We start from the raw sequence: 10,290 nt of genomic DNA on the forward strand, positions 1-10,290 counted from the left end.
CGTGACGCGGACGTGACGTCATAGGGCCGAACTTCCGCCGAAATTCAAAACCGTGGGCAGAGTTCACTTGTTTAAAAGGGAGTGGGCAGAAGACTTATTTAATTGATTTAAATCTATTTTGAGTGTGCGCCGTTATGTCAACGCATAACAATTGTAAGTCTAATATACAAAACAGCGGTTGCTATACGACGTTGCTCCGTCGTGGTCACGTGACGCGGACGTGACGTCAATGGGGGGGGAACTTCCGCCGAAATTCAAATCCGTGGGCAGAGTTAACTTGTTTAAAAGGGAGTGGGCAGAAGACTTATTTAATTTATTTAAATCTATTTGGACTGCGGCCATTATGTCAACGCATAACAACTGTAAGTCTACTAAACAAAACAGCGATATGACGTCTGCCACGTTGCAGTCATGTGACGCGGAAATGACGGTAGTGGGCGGGACTTCCGCCAAAATTCAAATCCGTGGGCGCGGCTTTCAACAATGGCAGCGAACGACACACCGGATGGTTCAACGACGACTAACAAGAGAAATATTTTTATTTTCTGCTTGCAACTGGACCGTCTAGAGCGTACACGGTAAATACAACTCATTGTTTTTAAAAAGAAGTACTTTTGTAGCCCCGAAAAGCGAGTTAGTGTGCCGTGGGTGGGGACGTCGAGCTCGGCGTCTGCTGCCAGCCACAAACGCCGAATTTCGACGATTCTTCCTGGTCAACGGTTATAAATGATTGCGTTGATTTAAAAAGAAAAACTTTATTTAACTCTACTTTTAACTTCGCCGTTTTAGATAAGCGGGTATTACGCGGAAATGACGTCAGTAGGCGTGGCTTCCGCCAAAATTCAAATCCGTGGCCGCGGATGGCTGTGAATGGACGCGAGCGAGATAGCGGATACAAACACGACGATTAGCAACAGAAATATCTTTATTTTCTGCTCGCAACTGGACCGTCTAGAGCGTATACGGTAAATACAACTCATTGTTTTTAAAAAGAAGTACTTTTGTAGCCCCGAAAAGCGAGTGAGTGTGGCGGGCGTCGAGCTCGGCGTCTGCTGCCAGCCACAAACGCCGAATTTCGACGATTCTTCCTGGTCAACGGTTATAAATGATTGCGTTGATTTAAAAAGAAAAACTTTTTTTAACTCTACTTTTAACTTTGCCGTTTTAGATAAGCGGGTATTACGCGGAAATGACGTCAGTAGGCGTGGCTTCCGCCAAAATTCAAATCCGTGGCCGCGGATGGCTGCGAATGGACGCGAGCGAGATAGCGGATACAAACACGACGATTAGCAACAGAAATATCTTTATTTTCTGCTCGCAACTGGACCGTCTAGAGCGTATACGGTAAATACAACTCATTGTTTTTAAAAAGAAGTACTTTTGTAGCCCCGAAAAGCGAGTGAGTGTGGCGGGCGTCGAGCTCGGCGTCTGCTGCCAGCCACAAACGCCGAATTTCGACGATTCTTCCTGGTCAACGGTTATAAATGATTGCGTTGATTTAAAAAGAAAAACTTTATTTAACTCTACTTTTAACTTTGCCGTTTTAGATAAGCGGGTATTACGCGGAAATGAAGCCAGTAGGCGTGGCTTCCGCCAAAATTCAAATCCGTGGCCGCGGATGGCTGCGAATGGACGCGAGCGAGATAGCGGATACAAACACGACGATTAGCAACAGAAATATCTTTATTTTCTGCTCTCAACTGGACCGCCTAGAGCGTATACGGTAAATACAACTCATTGTGTTTAAAAATAAGTACTATTGTAGTCTCGAAAAAGCGAGTGAGTGGGGGGCCCGTCGTCGAATTCGGCGTCTGCTGTCAGCCATAGACGCCGAATTTCGACGATTCTCCCTGGTCAACGGTTGTAAATTATTGCGTTGATTAAAAATAAAACTTTATTTAATTCTACTTTTAACTTTGCCGTTTTAGATAAACGGGTATTACGTCGCAGTAATGTGCCGTCGAAATGAATAGGGGAAACTCCCGCCAAGATTCAAATCCGTGGGCGCGAAATGGCCGTTAGCGCGACAGCGGATACAAACACGACGTAGTCGCGTTGCCTTATATCTTTGAATGTCTTGAGGGTAAATGTTAATGTTTAATTTCATTCCTTTAGGTTACATGGTGTTTGTTGGCTGTATGTTTTCCACTGTAAGAAGAATGAATATACACATCAGGTGGAGGCTCGCATCATTGACCAGGCGCTACAATGGTGAGTAGCCCTTCCTTCCTCCATTTATGTTAAACACCTCCTATTTCATGTCTAACAGTAATTGATTTAACACATAACTGTAAGTAAATTGTGTGTGGGCACTGTCAATTTAATATGTGTGATTATACTGCCTAATCTGTCACTGAGTATATTGTTGCAAAGTAATATAAGAAATAATCCAAAATTGTAATTCAGAATAGTTTTCAAAAGACGACCATTAGAATTATATACAAATGTGATTACCCTGAACAGAAGTAATTTCTTAAATCACAAATTCTTCTATTCAAAGATTTGGTCAGACTGCTCAAATGATGCCTAACAGTAATTAATGTAACACATAACCATAAGTAAATTGAGTGTGGGCACTCTTAAATTAACAAGTGATTATATTGCCTAATCTCTTACCGAGTATGTTGTTGCAAAGTAATATAAGAAAAGATCCAAAGTAGTAATCTAGTGTTTAATATGTCCTATCAGGGCTCAAGTCAAAATTTGGCACCATCATGTGGTGAAATTTGGAATTGCATCACATCCAATTTTGCCTGGGAACAAACAGATTAAATAAGTCGTAGTCTTAAATAAGACACCCCTTCTCAAACAAGTAAACTCTGCCCATTTTGCGCAGTAGATGTTCTGTTAATACCTAGTATTTAAACAAAGTCATAATTTAAAATACTTTCAACATTCATTCATCCATTAAACCACCGTTAGTCCACTCGCTCTTATTACCAACTCCTATCAATTTAACTAAGCGTTTAATACGTCCTATCAGGTCTCAAGTCAAGATTTGGCACCATACTTTTTTGAAATTTGCAATTGCAGCAAATCCAATTTTGCCAGGGAAGAAAAATAGTCTTACATGTTGCCATTAAATAAATTAAATAAATCTTGCTTGTTCCCACTCCTTTTGAAAAAAGTAGTTTAAAACGAGGGCCCCTCCCTCAACTTTTAACCCGAACGAGCCCTAAGCCCGCACGTCACATTGTGTTGCATCTGCGAATGTTGCTTGAAGCCAAATGTTAAAGTTTTCTTTCATTCCATTAGGTTTCACGGTGTTGGTCGGCTGTACGTTTTCCACCGTCAGAAGAATGAAAATACAAATCAGTTGGAGGCTCGCATCATTGACCAGTCGCTACAATGGTGAGTACCCATTTCTTCCTCCATTTATGTTAAACACCTCCTATTTTATGTTTAACAGTAATTGATTTAACACATAACCATAAGTAAATTGAGTGTGGGCACGCTCAAGTTAACATATGCGATTATACTGCCTAATCTCTCACCGAGTATATTGTTGCAAAGTAATATAAGAAAAGATCCAAAGTTGTAATTCAGAATAGTTTTCAAAAGAAGGCCATTAGAATTATATACAAATGTGATTACCCTAAACTTAAAAACAAACTATTTGTTAACTCACAAAGTCTTCAATTCAAAGATTTGGTTAGATTATCACACTCCTCAAAGTGAAGCAAAAGTGTTTACCTAAAAAATGTTCAAAAGCATATTCAAACTATGTCTAATTCAGAACATTCATGTTGCCCCCCTCGGTATTATTATCATTTTTTATCACTTCAACTAAGTGTTTAATATGTCCTATCAGGTCTCAAGTCAAAATTTGGCACCATCATGTGGTGTAATTTGGAATTGCAGCACATCCAATTTTGCCTGGGAATAAACAGATTAAATAAGTCTTACTTCTTGCCAATCCTTCCCAATTTTGTCAGGGAACAAAAATAGATTAAATAAACTAAATAAGTTTTACTTCTTCCCATTAAATGAGTTTAATACGTCCTATCAGGTCTCAAGTCAAGATTTGGCACCGTACTTTGTTGAAATTTGCAATTGCAGCAAATCCTATTTTGCCTGGGAACCAAAATAGATGAAACAAATAAATTAAGCCATTAAATAAATTAAATAAGTCTTGCTTGTTCGCACTCCTTTTCGAAAAAGTAGTTTAAAACGAGGGCCCTTCCCTCAACCTTTAAGTAGTAATCCAGTGTTTAATATCTCCTATCAGGGCTCAAGTCAAAATTTGGCACCATCATGTGGTGAAATTTGGAATTGCATCACATCCAATTTTGCCTGGGAACAAACAGATTAAATAAGTCGTAGTCTTAAATAAGACACCCCTTCTCAAACAAGTAAACTCTGCCCATTTTGCGCAGTAGATGTTCTGTTAATACCTAGTATTTAAACAAAGTCATAATTTAAATTACTTTCAACATTCATTCATCCATTCAACCACCGCTAGTCCACTCGCTCTTATTACCAACTCCTGTCAATGTAACTAAGCGTTTAATACGTCCTATCAGGTCTCAAGTCAAGATTTGGCACTGTACTTTCTTGAAATTGGCAATTGCAGCAAATCCAATTTTGCCAGGGAAGAAAAATAGTCTTACATATTGCCATTAAATAAATTAAATAAGTCTTGCTTGTTCCCACTCCTTTTGAAAAAAGTAGTTTAAAACGAGGGCCCCTCCCTCAACCTTTAACCCGAACGAGCCCTAAGCCCGCACGTCACATTGTGTTGCATCTGCGAATGTTGCTTGAAGCCAAATGTTAAAGTTTTCTTCCATTCCTTTAGGTTCCATGGTGTTGGTTGTTTTCCACTGTAAGAAGGATAAAAGTCCAACGGTTTGATGTTGGCGAAGACATCTCCGGTGAGTCCTTCCTTCCTTTTTATTCATGGGAAGTCACAGACAACAATAGATAAAGTAACACATTGTTAGAGGTAACTACATTTGTCTTAAATTGGATAGATTACTTCTTCCCACACCATTTCAAACAAGTACACTGGCCATATTGTGTTTATACCTAGTATTTATACAGTCATAATTTAAATGAACAAATAAGATTCATTCACTCACCCACTCACTCATTCATTCATTCAGAAGATCCAAAGTTGTGTGTGCTGTGTAATTGAGAATAGATCTCATGTTACTCCACTTGCTCATATGACCAACTTCTATCAAATTAGCTATTAATACGTCCCATCAGGTCTCAAGTCAATATTTGGGACCGTAATTTGTCGAAATTTGCAATTGCAGCAAATCCAATTTTGCCTCGGAAACAAACATATATTAAACAAACTAAATAAGTCTTCTTCCCATTTAAATAAATGAAATAAGTCTTTTCTTCCTAGTCCTTTTTAAACAAGTAAACTGGCCATTTTTTGCAGTCGTGTTTGTGTTCATACTTAATATTTATCCAAAATCATAATTGAAATGACTTCATTCATTCATTTTTGAAAATTGGAATTCCACCAAATCCATTTTTCCCATTAAACAAGTTTTACTTCTTCCGTTTAAATAAATGAAATAAGTCTTACTTCCCACTCTTTTTCAAACAAGTAAACTGCCCATTTTGTGTAGTATATTTTCTGTTTATACCTAGTATTTATACAAAATCATAATGAAAATGATTTAATTAACAATTAAGTTAATGAACTTATTCAAAAGAGTTTTTAATATGTCCTATTAAGTATAATGAGATTTGTCACCATCCTTAGGTATAATTTGGATTTGCAGCAAATCAAACAGACAAACGCATTGGCCAAGTTATTTTATAAGAGCATGTGGGGTGATGTGATGTCTTTTGTGGGATGATGTTTTGCATTTGTGATGTCATACTCTGTTTTTTATGATGTCATATTTTTGGTTCGTTAGGTGCTAGAGGCTAGGTGCTAGAGGCTAGGTGCTAGAGGCTAAGGTCTAGGTGCTAAGGTCTAGGTGCTAAGGTCTAGGTGCTAGAGGCTAGAGGTTAGGTGCTAGAAGCTAGGTGCTAGTGGGTAATGTGGTTAGGTGCTAAGGTCTAATGTGGTTTGGTGCTAAGGTCTAACGTGGTTTGGTGATAAGGTCTAACGTGGTTTGGTGATAAGGTCTACTGTGGTTTGGTGTTAAGGTCTAATGTGGTTTGGTGCTAAGGTCTAATGTGGTTTGGTGCTGAGGTCTAATGTGGTTGGGTGCTAAGGTCTAATTGTGCTAGGTGCTTAAGGTCTAATTGTTCTAGGTGCTAATGGTCTATGTGCTATGTGCTCATGGTTTAATGTGCTATGTGCTCATGGCCTAATGTGCTATGTGCTCATGGCCTAATGTGCTATGTGCTCATGGTTTAATGTGCTATGTGCTCATGGCCTAATGTGCTATGTGCTCATGGTTTGATGTGCTATGTGCTCATGGCCTAATGTGCTATGTGCTCATGGTCTAATGTGCTATGGTCTAATGTGCTATGTGCTCATGGCCTAATGTGCTATGTGCTCATGGTATAATGTGCTATGGTCTAATGTACTATGTGCTAATGGTTTAATGTGCTATGTGTTAATGGTTTAATGGGCTAATGTGCTAATGGTCTAATGTGTTAATGGTCTAATGTGTTAATGGTCTAATGTGCTAATGGTCTAATGTGCTAATGGTCTAATGTGCTAATGGTCTAATGTGCTAATGGTTTAATGTGCTAATGGTCTAATGTGCTAATGGTCTAATGTGCTAATGGTCTAATGTGCTAATGGTTTAATGTGCTAATGGTCTAATGTGCTAATGGTCTAATGTGCTAATGGTCTAATGTGCTAATGGTCTAATGTGCTAATGGTCTAATGTGCTAATGGTCTAATGTGCTATTGGTCTAATGTGCTATTGGTCTAATGTGCTATTGGTCTAATGTGCTATTGGTCTAATGTGCTATTGATCTAATGTGCTATTGGTCTAATGTGCTATTGGTCTAATGTGCTATTGGTCTAATGTGCTATTGGTCTAATGTGCTATTGGTCTAATGTGCTATTGGTCTAATGTGCTATTGGTGTAATGTGCTATTGGTGTAATGTGCTATTGGTGTAATGTGCTATTGGTGTAATGTGCTATTGGTGTAATGTGCTATTGGTGTAATGTGCTATTGGTGTAATGTGCTATTGGTGGAATGTGCTATTGGTTGAATGTGCTATTGGTTGAATGTGCTATTGGTTGAATGTGCTATTGGTTGAATGTGCTATTGGTTGAATGTGCTATTGGTTGAATGTGCTATTGGTTGAATGTGCTATTGGTTGAATGTGCTATTGGTTGAATGTGCTATTGGTTGAATGTGCTATGTGCTATTGGTTTTATGTGCTATGTGCTAATGGATTAATGTGCTATGTGCTAATGGATTAATGTGCTAATGGTTTAATGTGCTATGTGCTAATGGTTTAATGTGCTATGTGCTAATGGTTTTATGTGCTATTGGTTTAATGTGCTATGTGCTATTGGTTTAATGTGCTTAGGGTTTAATGTGCTTAGTGCTTAGGGTTTAATGTGCTTAGTGCTTAGGGTTTAATGTGCTTAGTGCTTAGGGTTTAATGTGATTAGGTCTTTATGTGCTTTGTGCTTAAGGTTTTATGTGCTTTGTGCTTAAGGTTTTATGTGCTTTGTGCTTAAGGTTTTATAAGTTTTGTTAAGGTTTCATTTGCTCTGTGCTTAAGGTTTTATGTGCTTTGTGCTTAAGGTTTTATGTGCTTTGTGCTTAAGGTTTTATGTGCTGGTTAGGGTTGTTGTTGCTCTTGCTGTGCTTAGGGTTAGGCTTGCTGTGCTTAGGTTTAGGCTTGCTCTTGCTGTGCTTAAGGTTGTTGTTAGGGTTTCTTGTTAGGGGTCTTGTTAGGTTTCTTGTTAGGTTTCTTGTTAGTTTTTTGTTAGGGTTGCTGTGCTGAGGCTTAGGGTTAGGCTTGCTCTTGCTGTGGTTAGGGTTAGGGTTAGGGTTAGGGTTTGTGTTAGGCTCAGGCTGGCTTTTGCTGTGCTGAGGCTTAGGGTTAGGCTTGCTCTTGCTGTGGTTAGGGTTAGGGTTAGGGTTAGGGTTTGTGTTAGGCTCAGGCTGGCTTTTGCTGTGCTGAGGCTTAGGGTTAGGCTTGCTCTTGCTGTGGTTAGGGTTAGGGTTAGGGTTAGGGTTTGTGTTAGGCTCAGGCTGGCTTTTGCTGTGCTGAGGCTTAGGGTTAGGCTTGCTCTTGCTGTGGTTAGGGTTAGGGTTAGGGTTAGGGTTTGTGTTAGGCTCAGGCTGGCTTTTGCTGTGCTGAGGCTTAGGGTTAGGCTTGCTCTTGCTGTGGTTAGGGTTAGGGTTAGGGTTAGGGTTTGTGTTAGGCTCAGGCTGGCTTTTGCTGTGCTGAGGCTTAGGGTTAGGCTTGCTCTTGCTGTGGTTAGGGTTAGGGTTAGGGTTAGGGTTTGTGTTAGGCTCAGGCTGGCTTTTGCTGTGCTGAGGCTTAGGGTTAGGCTTGCTCTTGCTGTGGTTAGGGTTAGGGTTAGGGTTAGGGTTTGTGTTAGGCTCAGGCTGGCTTTTGCTGTGCTGAGGCTTAGGGTTAGGCTTGCTCTTGCTGTGGTTAGGGTTAGGGTTAGGGTTAGGGTTTGTGTTAGGCTCAGGCTGGCTTTTGCTGTGCTGAGGCTTAGGGTTAGGCTTGCTCTTGCTGTGGTTAGGGTTAGGGTTAGGGTTAGGGTTTGTGTTAGGCTCAGGCTGGCTTTTGCTGTGCTGAGGCTTAGGGTTAGGCTTGCTCTTGCTGTGGTTAGGGTTAGGGTTAGGGTTAGGGTTTGTGTTAGGCTCAGGCTGGCTTTTGCTGTGCTGAGGCTTAGGGTTAGGCTTGCTCTTGCTGTGGTTAGGGTTAGGGTTAGGGTTAGGGTTTGTGTTAGGCTCAGGCTGGCTTTTGCTGTGCTGAGGCTTAGGGTTAGGCTTGCTCTTGCTGTGGTTAGGGTTAGGGTTAGGGTTAGGGTTTGTGTTAGGCTCAGGCTGGCTTTTGCTGTGCTGAGGCTTAGGGTTAGGCTTGCTCTTGCTGTGGTTAGGGTTAGGGTTAGGGTTAGGGTTTGTGTTAGGCTCAGGCTGGCTTTTGCTGTGCTGAGGCTTAGGGTTAGGCTTGCTCTTGCTGTGGTTAGGGTTAGGGTTAGGGTTAGGGTTTGTGTTAGGCTCAGGCTGGCTTTTGCTGTGCTGAGGCTTAGGGTTAGGCTTGCTCTTGCTGTGGTTAGGGTTAGGGTTAGGGTTAGGGTTTGTGTTAGGCTCAGGCTGGCTTTTGCTGTGCTGAGGCTTAGGGTTAGGCTTGCTCTTGCTGTGGTTAGGGTTAGGGTTAGGGTTAGGGTTTGTGTTAGGCTCAGGCTGGCTTTTGCTGTGCTGAGGCTTAGGGTTAGGCTTGCTCTTGCTGTGGTTAGGGTTAGGGTTAGGGTTAGGGTTTGTGTTAGGCTCAGGCTGGCTTTTGCTGTGCTGAGGCTTAGGGTTAGGCTTGCTCTTGCTGTGGTTAGGGTTAGGGTTAGGGTTAGGGTTTGTGTTAGGCTCAGGCTGGCTTTTGCTGTGCTGAGGCTTAGGGTTAGGCTTGCTCTTGCTGTGGTTAGGGTTAGGGTTAGGGTTAGGGTTTGTGTTAGGCTCAGGCTGGCTTTTGCTGTGCTGAGGCTTAGGGTTAGGCTTGCTCTTGCTGTGGTTAGGGTTAGGGTTAGGGTTAGGGTTTGTGTTAGGCTCAGGCTGGCTTTTGCTGTGCTGAGGCTTAGGGTTAGGCTTGCTCTTGCTGTGGTTAGGGTTAGGGTTAGGGTTAGGGTTTGTGTTAGGCTCAGGCTGGCTTTTGCTGTGCTGAGGCTTAGGGTTAGGCTTGCTCTTGCTGTGGTTAGGGTTAGGGTTAGGGTTAGGGTTTGTGTTAGGCTCAGGCTGGCTTTTGCTGTGCTGAGGCTTAGGGTTAGGCTTGCTCTTGCTGTGGTTAGGGTTAGGGTTAGGGTTAGGGTTTGTGTTAGGCTCAGGCTGGCTTTTGCTGTGCTGAGGCTTAGGGTTAGGCTTGCTCTTGCTGTGGTTAGGGTTAGGGTTAGGGTTAGGGTTTGTGTTAGGCTCAGGCTGGCTTTTGCTGTGCTGAGGCTTAGGGTTAGGCTTGCTCTTGCTGTGGTTAGGGTTAGGGTTAGGGTTAGGGTTTGTGTTAGGCTCAGGCTGGCTTTTGCTGTGCTGAGGCTTAGGGTTAGGCTTGCTCTTGCTGTGGTTAGGGTTAGGGTTAGGGTTAGGGTTTGTGTTAGGCTCAGGCTGGCTTTTGCTGTGCTGAGGCTTAGGGTTAGGCTTGCTCTTGCTGTGGTTAGGGTTAGGGTTAGGGTTAGGGTTTGTGTTAGG

The 10,290-nt window shown here is 41.7% G+C and overlaps 1 long non-coding RNA gene across 3 annotated transcripts; it reads left to right on the forward strand.

Moving 5' to 3' along the window:
* Positions 1–459: 459 nt before the first annotated feature.
* LOC148387988 (uncharacterized) lies at positions 460–6,654 on the forward strand. 3 transcript variants are annotated; one of them, XR_015862844.1, is made up of 4 exons: positions 460–578; positions 2,116–2,211; positions 3,256–3,351; positions 4,796–6,654. It is a non-coding gene; the product is annotated as an uncharacterized LOC148387988 (long non-coding RNA). The 3 variants fall into 3 exon arrangements; XR_015862846.1 differs by lacking the exon at positions 460–578 and adding an exon at positions 1,179–1,723; XR_015862845.1 differs by lacking the exon at positions 460–578 and adding an exon at positions 1,179–1,344.
* Positions 6,655–10,290: the final 3,636 nt, after the last annotated feature.

The sequence above is a fragment of the Syngnathus floridae genome, chromosome 14 (assembly GCF_059516105.1).
Source record: "Syngnathus floridae isolate MCC-2025c chromosome 14, RoL_Sflo_1.0, whole genome shotgun sequence".
Lineage (NCBI taxonomy): Eukaryota > Metazoa > Chordata > Actinopteri > Syngnathiformes > Syngnathidae > Syngnathus > Syngnathus floridae.